General features: G+C 36.3%; 1 long non-coding RNA gene across 2 annotated transcripts in view; it reads left to right on the top strand.

The window, feature by feature from the left end:
* Positions 1–379: 379 nt before the first annotated feature.
* The window catches only part of LOC109026183 (uncharacterized), a 176,479-nt gene continuing 160,288 nt past the window's right edge, over positions 380–16,570 (top strand). For both annotated transcript variants that reach the window (XR_008678299.2, XR_008678301.2), the window contains exon 1: positions 380–454. This is a non-coding gene — a long non-coding RNA (uncharacterized lncRNA). The remainder of the gene's footprint in view (positions 455–16,570) is intronic.

Consider the following 16,570-nt stretch of genomic DNA (forward strand, 5'->3'; position numbering starts at 1 on the left):
GCAAAAGGTGACCCCTGGATACTGGGCTGCTTCAAAAACACAGCTGATCCCAAAGATTGTGACAAGTGAATGAATGTGCTCACTATAAGTCTCTGCCAAGTTAAATAATACAGCTCTCTCTCCTTCCTTCCCTCTCTTTTTCTCTTTCTTCACTTTTTAAAAATCCATTCTATCTAGTTTACTACTGATATGGTTTGGCTGTGTCTCCACTCAAGTAGCATTTTGAATTGTAACTCCCACAATTCCCACATGTTGCCGGAGGAACCTGGTGGGAGGTGATTGAATCATCGGGCGGGTCCCGTGCTGTTCTCGTGGTAGTGAATAAGTCTCACGAGATCTGATGGTTTTAAAAATGGGAGCTTCCCTGCAGACGCTTTCTTCTCGTCTGTCGCCATGTGAGATGTACCTTTCACTTTCCTCCATGATTTTGAGGCCTCCTTAGCCACATGGAACTGTAAGTCCAATAAACCTGTTTCTTTTGTAAACTGCCCAGTCTCGGGTATGTCTTTATCAGCAGTGTGAAAACAGACTAATACAACGACTTACAGATTATGAAGAAATAATGTTTTGTACAAGGTGTATACTTTTGGATTTTGGGTGTTCTGATTAGACCCCATTGATTTCTTGGGAACACTGCCCCTACTAATCTGAATGCTTCTGCAAGCAATAGACTATACTTAATTGTCTTTTGTCTCCCATCAGTTGAGAGCCACATGTTTAAATGAAATGAAAAACTGTTTCATTTCAAATTCAAAAACAGTGTATTTTGCTAAAAGCCATGCCTAAGGAAGAAAAGTAGGGTATTTATTTCTGTATATAGAAGGAATATTTTAATCTCCTGATTTATGGTTCCTCGGCCACAGTCTTTGTTCTTTCATTTAGCCTTCAACTTTATGAAGAGAAGAGGTCATTTTCTCTTGAAATTTAGTTTTCCATTTTCTTTATAATCAGATGGTAACTATTTCAGATGCACTCTCAGCAGGAAAACATTGAACATTTTTAAATAAATACATTTACTGCAACTAAACCAGCCATAGCATGTCTGCTCATTAAGGTTTGAATTTTGTTAAATGTTTGCTAAAAACATATCCTTATGTCCTAGAAAACCAATTCACTGTTCCATTGCAGATACATACATCGAGGAAACTGAGGCCCCAAATGATCATAGGATCTGCCTCATGTCACCCAGTTTATTAATGGCAGAGATAGTTCTTGAACTACTTATCCTTGACTCCCACTCTTGTACTTTTTCCAGCCTGCTGTGCCACCTCCCTCTCCAAGTAAAAATCTATTATCCAGTGAGACTCAATCAATGATTACTACATTCTTGTTATTCAGAGTGTGGTCTGGGAACTAGCATCATCGACAAACCCTGGCAGCATGTTAAAATGACGAATCTTAGACTCCACCCCAGACCCATGGAATCAAAATCTGCATTTTTAACTCAATTCCCGGAAGATGTGCAGATTGAATTGTATGATAAACCCTTTAAGAACCTAAGTTCTCAGGTGAAACTTTTTAATTGAATAATATATTTCATTAGGTTTTATAGGATTGTAAAACATGTTGTGCATATTTTTATTTTAACTGTTAAGGCTGTTAATTATTCTTTAATTTAGCTTGTTAAATGACAGAAGTTTAGCACCATCCATTTATTTAAGTGCAAAAGTAAGAGTGATCTCTAACATTAGGCTGGCTATTAGAGAAAGTAAGACCTTTGGGGGCTGACATTCAAGGCCTTTCGTAGTTTGGCGTATAATAGGGGGCTGTGATGGTATAAACAGATTGCTAAATGTGAAATGGACAGTTGTTAAACTGGACTATCCCTTTTCACTGAGAAATACACAATGCATTACAAACTCAATCTTAAAACATTCTTTGCAAACATAAGTTGAAGGCAGGACATTTTCTTGTCCTCTTCCTTATAAGTGAATAGCAGTGGTAGGAAATGGTCTGCCATCACAAACTTAAACTATTTAATTCCTGCTTTGGAATGGAGGAGCAGAGGTTTTGCCTTTGCACACTTCATTTTGATTCATCTCTTATTTTCCCCTCCTCTCCATCTGTATAGTCTGTGCCTTGTCCTCTTGTGTCTCACTGTTCCAGAAATGTATTAAACAGTCTTGTTCTTCCAAATCATTTTCTGTGATGCCAACAGAAATGCCTTTAAAAAACAAAACAAAACAAAATCTGATAATCTGAGCTTAAAACTTCCAATGTCTTCTATTCTTATAAGATTAAGTAGAAACTTATTAATAGACCTACACCTTAATGTCCACCATGATTTGGCTCTGACCCAATTTACTAATGCAATGTGTTATCCTTGCTTGTGCTCTGGATAAGAAAAAGAACATTCCTGCTCTATAAAAGGCATTATGGAAAAAATGGGAGAAATTTGAATTTATTCTGTAACTTTGATCTGTGTATCACAAGAAGTATTGCATCAATGTCAAGTAATTTTACTAATTTTATTAATTGTAATGTTTATGTAAAAGAACATCCTTCATTTTAGAAAATTACACTCAAGTGTTTAGAGTGTAATTCTGTTTGCGGCTTTCTCTTTAGAAAGTATTATACATATATATGTATTTATGTACACATGTATACATAGTCTGTGGAGAGAAGGAGTCATATGAGAGGGAAAGAGAGAAAGTATGCATGGGAATGCTGAACACATGCAGTAACATGTTAACATTCAGAAATTTAAGACTTTTAGGATTTCTTTGTGCTATTACTACAACTATTCTGAGTCTAAAATTTCAAAATAAAAAGCGGAAAAAAAATAAATTTTTATCAGCTTGTCATGTGGATCATCCTGCTGCCATTACATTTCTGTTATAAGATAGTAATCCACAAAATAGCTTATTGACTTATTTTTTAATGGAATGAATCTTATGAAACAATAGGCTTACTATGATTCAAGTTATATATGTTATATACACCTATCTATTTTAGTATAGAAAATAGACTAAATGGTAAATATACAAATGTTAAGGATAGTTGTCCTTTGGCAGTGGGATGATGGATGATTTTAACTTATATTTTCTTTTGCTTATCTGTTTTTTCATAATTTATTCAAATGACTTTTTAAAAATTAGAAAATAAAATTATTCATGCAAATTATTTGTTAAACTTTATTTCATTTTGTTTTAAAATTAAAATTACAAGTAACGTATTTGCATCTTACTTTGCAAAATGTTAGTGTCTATTTTAACATTGCTTAATCAGCAATTAAATGATTTCTCTAATATTTTGTTTTTCTTAGTTGTTGACAGAGAAAAACAATTGAAAAAAATATTACTTTTTCCTCAACCATTAGTCAATAGTTGTCATCTACTTTAACACTTGAATTTTTACTGTAGCTGCTAGAAATGGACACACTGAGTGGTTTGGATAAATATATATACCTTTGTCATGAACCCACTGGCAAAAGTATTATTAAGTGCCAAAGAGAACAGAAGTCAGGTACAGAGAAAACCTAAAGAGATAAACACCCTATATGTTCTTTCTATTTAAGGGACAAAAGTAGTTATATGTTTGTTCAGTGACTAATTCATTGCCTAAATAATTGCATTTTGGCCACACCAGGACACTCATTGCTTATCAAAAGGTGATTTGCTAATTAGTAGTTTTCACCTAAAAACAATGAAGAACAGAAAGTTGAAAAAGGAAAGCTAAACTCTTTCTTAGGGTTTGACTTTTTCCTCTTCCATCATCAGTCTTGGGAGAAAGACTCTGTACTTTTGGAAATTAACAATACTTTTTTTCTTATTTTTTTCCCTACTTAAAAACCACAAATACTGAATCTAAATTAGAAACTTTGTAATTCCAGTGCAAAAGGTAACTCATTTATGTTTTTCTCAAGCAACACACACACACACACGCAGATGTACATGGACACTCACATGTACATATTTATTTTACTAAAATGGGATTCATATTGTTTTGAAACACATCCTTTAAAACTGATATATTGTAAATACCATTCCCTCTAAGTGTTGTTCCACTACAATTTTACCATAAACAGCTGAAGTTAATTTACATTTATTTGATATTTATAGCTTTCCAGTTTTTTTCTTACTCCCCTAATAAAGACAGCACTTTGATAACTATCCCTCTAGCTAAATATTTGTGTACATTCTTAAATGTTTTCTTATGATAAACTCCTACAAATATGATGAAAAGATTAAAGACTGCATTTAAGAATATTTGTGATATATGTTTCTTTTTTCAGAGTGTGAATAATGTTGTATACTCAAACTCTGAGAAACACGTGTATGCGGCATAATGCTGGGTATTATCTATAATCCATGTCAACTTGATAGCTTAAAAATCCTGTCTTGTTTTAAGACACATTTTCTTGATTACTAGAAAGATTAATCTTTTAAATATACTTGTCAGCTATTTATATGTTTTCTTATGTAATTTATCTTTTATTTTATAACTAATGCTAAAATATGAAAATGTTAGAGATGAAAAAATTCTTGTTTTATATTTTTAAAACCAGAGAACTTATTTTCAGATAAAGTCTTAGAAGAAAACCTTATATGGAATAGATAACGTGTACCTGAACAGGTTGAAGTAGGAAAGCAAGACTTAGCTAAAGATGTTTGAGCAGGGTAGTGGACATTTTCAGAATTAATGGAATAGAGAAAAAAATGAGAGGAAAAAAAAGCAAAAAGAAAAAACAAATGAACAAAAAAACCCAGCCCCAAACAGGTGAAAAACAAATATAATTATGTGTTAAAGAAAAAATTATTCTAATGCTTATTAAAGACAGTAAGAGAGACTTTGTTAAAGCCTTGTGGGAGGATGACTATCAAGATAAGCGTAAGGACCACTGAGATTAGGTCTTGCATTGGGAAGAGAGATTGAGCTTGACACCAAATGTAAAAAGGAAAAGTAGGAATTTATAGCCAAGGAGCAGAGTGAGGGTCGCTCGATGAAAAATTGCTAAGAGGAAACATCAAGGATTGAGGTGGTATTCCCGCTAAATCTACTTAGTAGGACCCTTGCTGAAGGCAAGCCAGTGTGATAAGACATCCAGTATGGGAAGTGAGGGATTTGATTAGATATCGAAGGTGGAGGACTTTCACTTAACTGGCTTAGCCAGATTTGTGCTAAAATTGGACCATGCAGAGATGATGTCAGAAGTCTAAAGGTCAGGACTTGTTGGAAAATTGCTCATAGGAACCTGAGTAGAGTTTGGCCAAGGAAAGAATCTTTGTCACATACAAGTGAGGAGAGAAAAAGACCTCAGTATTTATCACAGGCCAGGTCAATTGCAAGAATACCTTTTTACTGCTTTTTTCCTCACCCTCTTTCAGATTCTTTAGGGAATTCTTAAACCTTGGAGAATGTTTCCAATTTAATTCAGTCTAATGTTTAGAAAAAAAATAAGAAAACCAGAATTATGATAACTTAATTATTGGTTTCTCCTATAATGCCAGAGCTGCAGGAGTATAAGGGAACACTGCCTACTTCAGTGTTGAATGGACAAGTAAATCACCTGTAGGTCTGGGAGGAGGGCCTGGGTTCTGCATTTCTATTAATCTCCTAAGTGATACCCTTGTCACTGCTCTAGGGAAGACAATAAGGGGCAAAATCAGCTGAACTCTCTTATTTTATAGACAAATTACTTGAGAGATGTGGGAACATCTACATCTACCTGTATGGCAAAGTACATGACCATAAACCTTTACACACACACACACACACACACACACACACACACCCTTACCTACCCGGGAATCTGGATGAAATGTCATAGAGCTTGAATTAAAGTAAGAGTAATCTCCAGGAACACCAAGGAAAGTACACTGAAAACTATTGACCTGATTTTCCAAATGAGTCTTAGAGAGGGGAAGGTGACTTGCTCAAAATTATATCTTTGTAAGCCCAGTGTGAGCACTTGTACCATTATTCAATAGAACCTGAAGAAAATATTGACACATAACAATGGAAGAATTCCTGCATTACCACATAGTAAAATTTACTGTAATGCTACTATGATGAAAACAACAGTAACAACAGGAGAGAGGGGGCAGTGGAGATCAGACGTGGTGAGTTTGAGAGAACTGTTAGACCTCCAAGTGGAGATTTGATGTGGACAAATAGACACATTCCTCTGAAGTTTAGGAAAGAGGTTTCATATGGAGATTTGGAAGCATCAGTGTAGATATGGCTTTGAAACCCACAGAACTGGATCAGATCACTAGAGACTGATTTTCTCTTGAGAAAATAAGAGGTCTAAGGATGAATCCTGGGACACTCTACAGTTCAGAGCTTGGGAATATGAAGTGGAACCAGAATCAAGACTGAGAATGAGTGACCCATTGTAAAGGAAGAAAACCAGGAGAAGGCAGTGTCCTGGCAGCCATAGGAATAGGGGAGAAGGCAGAGAATCTGAACATAGTTGTTGGTAGGAGGGTTGTTGTGAAAGTTCCCTCATGATTACCTAACTTATTGATGAAAAGGAAAATTATTAACTAAGAGCGATGGTGGAGAAAGATAAGGTGGAAAATGGCTACTGACGCATTGATTTAAAAAGACAAAGTGAAACAAATGAACATGGAAACACTTCAATATGTGTGTGTGTTTATGATATAATTTATGTTAAAAACATAATATCCTATATATTAGTTATATATGATATTATATATATAATATATATATCATAGAAAAGAATATAACAAATACATATCAGATTTCCCCAGAGAAAGTGGAGAAGGGAGAAACCTAGTTTTACTTTATAAACACCTATATTTCCTTTTGAATTGTTATAGCAAACATACTTTACTTTTGAGTAAAGGTAAGAAAAAATAGTTGGTCTTGCGGACCTTTGTTAAGGAAGTAACAAATCTGACACAAAGGTAACAATAACCTTTGTGAGACTGACTGCAAGATGGCTCAGGATTCCCAGGTCCTTGGAAGACATTTGGGTCTTACTCAATGAAGGCCCTTTGTACTGTGAGGGATGGTCTGTGTTCTGTGTTATCTTAGTCAGCTCGTGCTGCTATAACCATGGACTGGGTAGCTTATAACAACAGAAATTGATTTCTTACAGTTCTGGAGGCTAGAAGGCCAGGATCGAGGTGCCAGCATTGTTGAGTTCTGGCGAGGGCCCTCCTCCCGTTTGTAGACTGTTGACTTCTCATTGTAGGCTCACATGGCAGAAAGAAGGTGAGAGGGTCCCTTTTGTAAGGGCACTAATCCTACTTAAGAGGGCTCCGCCCTCATGACCTAATTATTCTTAAAGGCCCCTCCTCTAAATATATCATGTTGGAACTAGGATTTTAACATATGAATTTTGAGGGACACAAACATTCAGCCCTCTGTGTATGCCTTGCAGAGCCATTTCTTCTTTGGATGTCTCACTGTGGGGATAATAGGGTTTTTGGGTAACTGTAAGATTTTGTTGTTATTGTTTGTTTTTGTAGTAAAAACCTCTGACATCAGGTACCTGATACTGAGATAGATATTCAGACATATGGTGTTTTTTCACATAAAGTCAACATTTCCCAAGAAGCTGGCCAAGTTCACCTAGAAGCCTTCTGTTTCACTATAATTAATTTCTCAAGCCTAAGAGTTGCTATATACAGGGCTTTTTTGCCTATCCTAGAGAAGTACTAGGACAAGTTTCTAGAGATCTCAGAATTGAGGGTCTCTGAATATGGCCAGATTACAATCTATAATTGCAGGTTTAGGGCTAATTCTTGATAGCATTAACCTCACCCAGAGTTGATGTATGAATCCTTGTGCCAACCTTTAGATCTTCACAGTCATGTGTAAACTCAGTAGGAATACTGGCTAATGACTGCTGGCCTTTGTTCTAAGTTGAGGCCATGTGACAGCCCCTACTTACTCCAGAAAAGCTAAAGAAATCTTTGGGATCTCTATCTTGGATTCCAGTGCTTCCAGTGGCAGTTAGGGCTATGGTCTTCCTGGGATTTTTTTTCCCATGAGAAGATAAGGTAAAAGATTTCTGGGGGCAATCAGGGCACAACCAATCAGCTCTAGGGGGCAGCCTGGACACCGTCACTGACCTGGAAGTAGCTCAGGTGCTGATTCTGCCTTCAGGGTGCACACACCCTTATGTGATGAAGGAGGAAACTCATGGGGTTTCTGGACAACCTGGCCTTCAGAGAAGGACCTAGGGTTAATCACTGGGTGTTCCTACACCTACTGTGAGCTTCAGAAACAATTCTGGGCTCCATCAGAATTCACAAATGATTGAGAATTTTGTAACTTTGGAGCCTTTCAGAGATGGCCTGATGTACTGCTAAGTAGCTGAACAGATTTTGGGGACATTGGGGATACCATACCTAATTCTATAGCCCGAAGTCTTTTTCTTTTTTTAGACAGAGTCTGGCTCTCTTACCCTGGCTGGAGTGCAGTGTCACAATCTCAGCTCACTGCAACCTCCACCTCCTGGTTCCCAGTTCAAGTGATTCTCCTGCCTCAGCCTCCCGAGTAGCTGGGATTACAGACACCTGCCACCACACTGGCTATTTTTTTTTTTTTTTTTGTATTTTTAGTAGGGGCGGGTTTCACCATGTTGGCCAAGCTGGTCTCGAACTCCTGGCCTCAAGTGATCTGCCGGCCTTGGTCTCCCAAAATGCTGGGATTATAGGTGTGAACTACTGCACCTGGCCTGGCCCCTAAATCCTCTGAATGCCAGGAATCATCTTAGGGTTTGGGGGCTTCGAGTGAAGGCAAGTGCTCACAATTAAAAACACTGGAATTTTCTTAAAGAAAAGGAGGCTCCTTCTGACAGCCACTGGACATTTTGGGGGAACCATAAATTCTCAAGATCCTGTCTCTGAGAATAATGTCTGTGTTCCTTCTACTGTGGTAGGAAGAAAGAGTTAAATTGAACCCTCTAAGGTCAGAAGAAACAGTTGGAATTGTGTGAATGAGGTTCTGGAAAACTAGATTTCTGAAGCTAGACACTAGCAAGATTGGGTCTGTTCTAGAAGCCATTAGGAAGACCCAAGGTGAGGTTCTGAGGCCCTCCAGGCTCTGTGGGAAGAGCATGAGAAAATCCCATTTCCAGGAATGAGATCAGTCCTGGAATGCTGCTGCAATTCCATTGCTGGCTGGCTTTTGCTTCTGGGCATGGCTGGCTGTCTCTGGCAAATTTTCACAGGTTTTGGCCTATTTAAAAGAACAGCCCTAATACTTAGAAGATCTGTGGGTGTTTAGGTAAATTATTTATGGCCTGAAATCTTTTACATTCACTCTCCAAAGGAGTAATGCAAAATGGATGAGGCCTGAGTTCTACCTCAATGCATAAACCATGCTCAGTCTTCTTGCAGAATGGTCCTCTCTGTGTGGAGTCTTTTGGCAACCTCTGTGGTTTTTAAACTTTTATGGCCCAGACTTTGCTCAAGGTGAAGCAGGTGTCCGTGTAATTTTATTTTAGCAGTAACATTCTTGTGGAATGGTTGTTTGATTCTCTTCTCTCATTGGGGTACTTCTGGGCTGAGTTTTTAGCAGGGGAACACTGGCTGTTAAGATTATTTAAAATTTTAAAATAATACAGAGAGGAAATATTATTTTCATTTTGCTGAAGAAGAAATTTACAGTATGATAAATTACTTTACCTAATATTACACAGCAGATAGTTGAGTCTATTTACTAATGCAAATTTGACTTTGAGATATTTTTTCCATTAGCCCAGAGGTTCTGAATCTTTAGCATTCATCACAATTACCTGGAGGCATTTGTAAAATACTAATTTCTGGGTTCCTCCTCAAAATTAATGACTCAGTAGGTCTCTGAAATTTGCTTTACTAACAAATTTCCAGTAGATGCTGAACATTATAGATGAAATGTTTGTGTTTCCCCAAAACCCATTTGTTAAGTCCTAACCTCCAATGTGATGGTTTCTCGGAGATGACTAGATTATAAGGGTGAATCTCTCATGAATGTGATTGTGACTATAATAAAGAGGTCCTAGAGAGCTCTCTCCTTCTTCCCTCCATGTGAAGTTATGCTGAGAAGCCGTCTGTGAACCAGGAAGCAGACCCTCACTAGACACCGAATTTGCCAGCAACTTAATTTTGAACTTCTCATCCTGGAGAATTGAGTGAAATAAGTTTCTGTTGTTTACAGGCCACTTTGTTTAGGTACTTTGTTATGGCAGGCTAAACAAACTGATGCTGCTGGTACAGGAACCATATTTTGAAAACCACTGGCCTAAACTATGCTGAGATCTTGAAAACACTTTTCTCCTGTAGTTCTGCTTTAGTTTATATTGCCTTTTAGCTTATAGAATGCCATCAACATCTGTTATATGTGGGTAATCCAATGATAGTTTCAGGTCATGTCAAATCATAATTCTCATTCTTTGGACTTTATACTTTGCGAGAAAGACTTTAGCTCCAAAGGAGTGTATGTAACTTAGTAACTTGGTTTTATTTCTTTGTGAATATAGGACAAAAATCTTGCTTGGGTCTGGATGAAATTATTTATCCTCTGACATCTGTAGTAAAACTTATTTTTCCCTTGAAAAATTAGAACTTAAGTCCTGAGTATACCATTTTTGTTTGAGAATATTGATGACCCCATTTCCCAGCTTTCTGATGATTCTGACTGCTTAGTACTGACTCCCTATTGCACATCTGTGTGATCATGCCTGATGCTCCACCTCTGTGAGCATGTATGCATGTATTTGCTTGTCAGCTCAGAGTATTGCTTGTGTGTGGATCAAGTTAGATAAGAGATGTGAAAAAGATTTGTACCTTCTTCTAAAAATATGAAGTGACATTATTGTATTTGAAAACAAAAACCAGAATGAGCAGGAGCCAAACTGTTTTCCTGGGATGATCTGCCTCTAAATATATCAATATAATGAACTAATTGGTCTGTCTGCACACTTACAGATGAGTAGGAAAGCTCAGCTTGTTTCTAACATCTGTAGGATATACATGTCTCCCTATTTCCCAGATCCTGTTGGTCCTTGGCTACTTTTAATTGGTTATGTGTTACTTGTGTCAGCAGTACTCAGCGAGGTTTCAATGTGACTGTGATTATTGGCATCTTGAGGACAACTGTGTTACAATTCACTTGTTAATGGCTTATGCTGGGAGTTGCCATAAAATTGTGGCCCAAGTATACCTTAATGGGTGGCCAAGTAGAGATATTTATTTCCTTTATTCTAAAAGAAATGTAAGTGCCATGATGGTTTCTGGAACTAAAATATTTAACTTTTGAAATAACATGGTCTTTATCCCCAAGGTACATTAAAATGATGGTGCTCTATTTTCATTTAGTTATTTGCTTGAATGAGAATGTGAGTAGCTGAAAGGGACCAAAATATCTGAGTTGCCTTTTTGAGAGGAATCAGAAATTGGTTGCTAATGGAGAAAACTTCTGAACTCAGAAACTCATAATATATTCTGTATTTTTTGCAGAAAATACCTAAATTATCCATGAAACTTTTATGAACAAGGCAATTTTTGAAGCTGAAAAGCATAAAATCATGTCGAAGCTCTCAAAGTGAAGAAGATAAAATTGTTCTTCACCTCCTTGCCAACCCCACCCCTGCTTTTTTGGCCTAGTTTTTTAGTGGAAAGTTCTCTTATAAAATTGCTCTTCTTTCAGTTCCTCTTTTCTGAGTGATTGATGTCTAGAGAATTCTGTTTTGCCTTGGATAACTTCAGAGAATACATTTTTCTTCACTGGATTCAGTACATATTTGTGTCTGTACTATTTTTTTTGGTTCCAAAGGGTGGGACACCATCTTTGGCTTTTTCTGAATCTTCTCTTCATCCTTATTTTGTGGTTATTATAGAAGATGTCAGAGCATCAGACTAGTATTCATTTGGAAATATAGTGTAAGTCAGAGTCCTAATGGGAAAATGGAAACCATATTAGTTATTTAAAGTAGAGTAGATTTGCTTTGGGATACCATTACACAGATATTGATGAGCTGAAAGAGCAGAAAGGGAATACTGGTGACCTAGAATCATAGGTACAGGAAGAGCCTGGGACAAAGACCTATGTGGCTGGTTTAGTGACTGCAGAAAGAAGTTGCAGGCTTGACCAGGTGTCACTGCCAGCGCAGCTGCAGGGGAAAGGAGTAAGGCAGGAAAGAGCTCCTTGTCCCTCTCCTCTCATCTCCCACTATTACTCTATTATGCTGCCTACTGGCAGAAATTCAGTTCCCAAACTGGGAATTATTGTTTGCCATGTTTTGAGCCCCAACATCACAGAGTATAGAATGAGTTTAGAGGTAAGAAAAACTGGATAATAAATCAGCACAATCTCAGTAATTTTTGACACAAAGAGTATAATTTGTTAGTTTACTTTCTATTTATATACTATCATCGGTGCAGGTTCCTGCAATTAAATATGTAATAAAGTTTCATCAAATGGCACTTTGAATTAGTAATTTTCAACTCAATGCATTTTTATTCTATAATTCATGACTTTCCATTTGTTTCTCTGTAACTTTGGTAGCAAATATTTTAAATTAGCATTTGGTAATTCATAATATGGGATTTTCACCTTCTGTGCTGATTTTAGAACTTAATTTCCATATAAGTTGCAACTACAAACCATCTAATAATCTAGCAAACATATTAAATCAATTTATAAAGAACCAAAGTATGTAACAAGTTATTTTCCTCTAAAGAGAAAATAATTCGAGAACATAAATAGCAGAATTTTTAGAGAAGGAATTTAGAGCTCATGTCATCAATGAACCTTGTTTCTAAAGTTACTTCCACATAATAGTCAATTCCTTCTTTACAGATTTTAGTGCTGGACTGAGATAGTAGTGAAAAAATAAATTTAGAGATAAAATAAATATACTCTTGACACACGTTTTATTAACCCAGTTTTCTTGAATTTTACAAATTGGAAATATTTCAGGTGGATGAATAAGTAAAACACATGCAAAGAGAAACAAGAATAGGCTAGACTGGGATGTTAACTCAGCTTGTTAAAAAGGCTTATATTTAGAGTCTACAATAACAAAAAGGCAAGCATTATCCTTTTTTGCATAATATTCTTTGAGGAATGCTCTTCCTATATACTTACAAGAAAATAATTTGATTTCTTTAGTGGAAGAAATTACCAAATAGTTTATTACAGTGAGGCAGGAAGTGTGCATAGATTAATTTAGCAAGCAGTTATTGCAGTCCTTCTGTAATGGAATAGAACTATGGCCTATCCTTTATATATAAGAACAAAGAGAAACTACAAACTGGGAAGCCAGGAATGGGGTCAAAAATTGACTTGCTTTCTGATCAGTGCCGCTTGTTAAGCACTCCCACTCACCTGAACCATTCAACAGATGTTGAAACATCTGCTTTCCAAAATATTCATTTTTATTTTGTGTTTTTGCTCCTGCCTTTCTGTTAGCATGAAATGCCCTATTTTCCCTCCTTCCTATTGAAATTCAATCTGTCTCTCAAGACCCAGTTCAAATGCCATGAGTTTCATAACCCCCTCCTCCAGATTCTGTTAGTTTTAATCAGTTGCTTCTTCTTTACTCCTAGAAGATTTTGCTCTATTATTTTCTACATCTCCCACACAAATAATTCCTTATTTCAGATAGTGTTCTCCTTTGATAATAGTACCATGGACTATTATGGATGAAAGCTTTATATTCTTCCACCCAGAAAACCATACATATTTATATACAAATGCATTTTCATAGGGTTTGCTAAGAAGAGGTAGAGAGTTTGAAAGGTGGACTGTTTAAATATCTAATGCACAATTGTTCTTTGTAATGAAATGCCTGATGTTTCCCTTCCCCTCTCTTCTTTTTCTTTCCTTTGTTTCCTTTTCCTTCCACCATCTTTCCTCTTTATTCCCTTCCCTTCCTTTCCCTTCTCTTCCCTCCCCTCCCCTCCTTCCTTCCTTCCTTCCTTTCTTCCTTCCTTCCCTCCCTCCCTCCCTCCCTCTCTCCTTCTTTCCTTTTCAGTCCCTCCTTTGTTCCTTCCTTCCTTCCTTTCTTCTCTCTTCTTTCTTTTCAGTTTATCCTTTGTTTAATACTGGTTTTTGTTTTTTAGTGACTCCAAAATTTGGAAACTTTTTTCCTAGAATAGAAACGTATTTTAAGAAAGAAAATTCACTTAGAAGCCAAAATTGATATACTTTGAATAACTTTGTTGGGGGAAAAAAAACTGCATTACTCCATTTCTAATACTATGTCCTCACCAACATCACAGAATTAAGTAGTGGAAAGAACACTAAACTTGGTGTCCAAAAATATGAGATCAACTTCAGGATCTACCAGATAATAATATTGTGAACTTCCAAATTAATGTAATATCCCTGAGCTTACTACAACTCTTTGAAATAAAAAAATGAAAATACTATAGGATTGTGGAGATTGTGTGAAATCTATATGAAAGCACTTTGTGAACTATGTGCCACATTATTTAAGTTGTAGAAGTTGTTTTCATTATCATTATGAATAAGAATATGTAGATTATAAGATCATATTTAAACATGAACATCAAATATTTTCTAGAATATAAAACATTTCAGGGAAACAAGAAAGAGTACTTAGTGACCTGAGTCAGTAAAATTTATCTAAAATGCCTTAATTATTGTTCATTATATAATACCTCATTTAAAAAAATCAAAAGTGAGATCTAAAGTTAGTTTGCATCGTATGTATTGAATTAGCACCAGTGAAAAGAACTATAATACAGTAGGAGTGGAAATGATCTTACTACAGACAATTCTGTCACTTAAAAAATCATTTCTTGACCCAGATTCTGTGTGTCAGATGTAGTATCTCTATATTACAAGGAGTAAAGAGCCCGAGAGTGGTAGAATTGGAAAAAAGCTTTGTTTTTCCAGACATTACTTTTTGTGGTTTAGTTCTCCTCAGAGTGATTAAGTGCTGGTTGGCCTTACCTACCTTTAGGTTTGTACTTTATTAAGAGACCCTGATGGATTAATGGTACATAAGTTGTATTTCCTGGGATTCTGCTTGTCAGGAGCTTAATGCTGAAAGCAGATGCCATGTAAACTGCCCCTGCAGCACCCATTACACTCAAATAAAATAGTCAATCATGAGTGGGTACTACATAGAATCACTACTCTTTTCATTTTGGTTTTAAAAATGTGAGGCTTTAAAACTGCAGAGAAAAAACCTAGAGGCCACAATATTTTAAATTAAACCTATCATTTACAATAAAGGAATGAGCCATACTTAATTTTTAATGTTCCAACATCTTTTGACTTTTCCATTTACAAGCTGTACAATTTTATGCAAGCTGTTTTTTTCCCCTCTGAGTCTCAATTTCCTTTCCTGTAATATATGAAGAGGTTGAGCTATATCATTTTTAATAATCTTTGAAGTCTCAAAGATGCATTTGATTACTTAAAATAATGGTTTACTCTAAAATCCCTGGAAGATAACCTAGGGAATATCATTCTGGACGTGAGACCCGGCAAAGACGTCGTGACAAAGATGCCAAAAGCAATTGCAACAAAACCGAAAATTGACAAATCGGACCTAATTATACTAAAGAGCTTCTGCCCAACAAAAGAAACTATGAACAGAGTAAACAGACAACCTACAGAATGAGACAAAATTTTTGCAAACTATGTACCCAACAAAGGTCGAATATCCAGCATCTATAAGGAACTTATACAAATTTACAAGAAAAAAAGGAAACAACCACATTAAAAAGTGGGCAAAGGAGATGAGCAGACACTTTTCAAAAGAAGACATACCAGCAGCCAACAATCATGTGACAAAAAGGTCAATGTCACTGATAATTACAGAAATGCCAATCAAAACCGCAATGAGATACCATCTCACACCAGTCAGAATGGCTGTTACTAAAAAGTCAAAACAGTAACAGATGTTGGAGAGGTTGTGAAAGAAGGGGAGACTTATGTGGTGCTGGTGGGAATATAAACTAGTTCAGCCATTGTAGAAAGCAGTTTGGCAATTTCTCAAAGAACTTAAAACATTACCATTCGACCCTGCAATCCCATTACTGGATATATGCCCAAAGGAATGTAAATCATTCTATCATAAAGACACGTGCATGTGTATGTTCAATGCGGCACACTATTCACAATAGCAAAGACATGGAATCAACCTATATGCCCATCAATGGTAAACAGGATAAAGAAAATGTAGTACGTATACACCATGGAATACTATGCAGCCATGAAAAATGAGATCATGTCCTTTGCAGGAAAATGGATAGAGCTGGAGGCCGTTATCCTTAGCAAACTAATTCTGGAACAGAAAAACACATACTGCACGTTCCCACTCATAAGTGGAAGCTACACATTGAGTACACATGGACACAAAGAAGGGAACAACAGACACTGGGGCCTACTTGAGTGTGGAGGGTAGAAGAGGGCGAGGATCAAAAAACTACCTATTAGGTACTATGCTTATTACCTGAGTGACAAAGTAATTTGTACACTGAACCCCTGTGACATGCAATTTACCTATATAGCAAACCTGCACATGTACCCCTGAACCTAAAATAAAAGTTCAAAAAAATAAAATAATATTTTAATGAGCCCTCTACATATTGTTTCTTTTTAAAAGAATAGTATTTAAAGAGAATTATAATCT

The sequence above is a fragment of the Gorilla gorilla genome, chromosome 2, assembly GCF_029281585.2.
Source record: "Gorilla gorilla gorilla isolate KB3781 chromosome 2, NHGRI_mGorGor1-v2.1_pri, whole genome shotgun sequence".
Taxonomy (NCBI): Eukaryota; Metazoa; Chordata; class Mammalia; order Primates; family Hominidae; genus Gorilla; species Gorilla gorilla.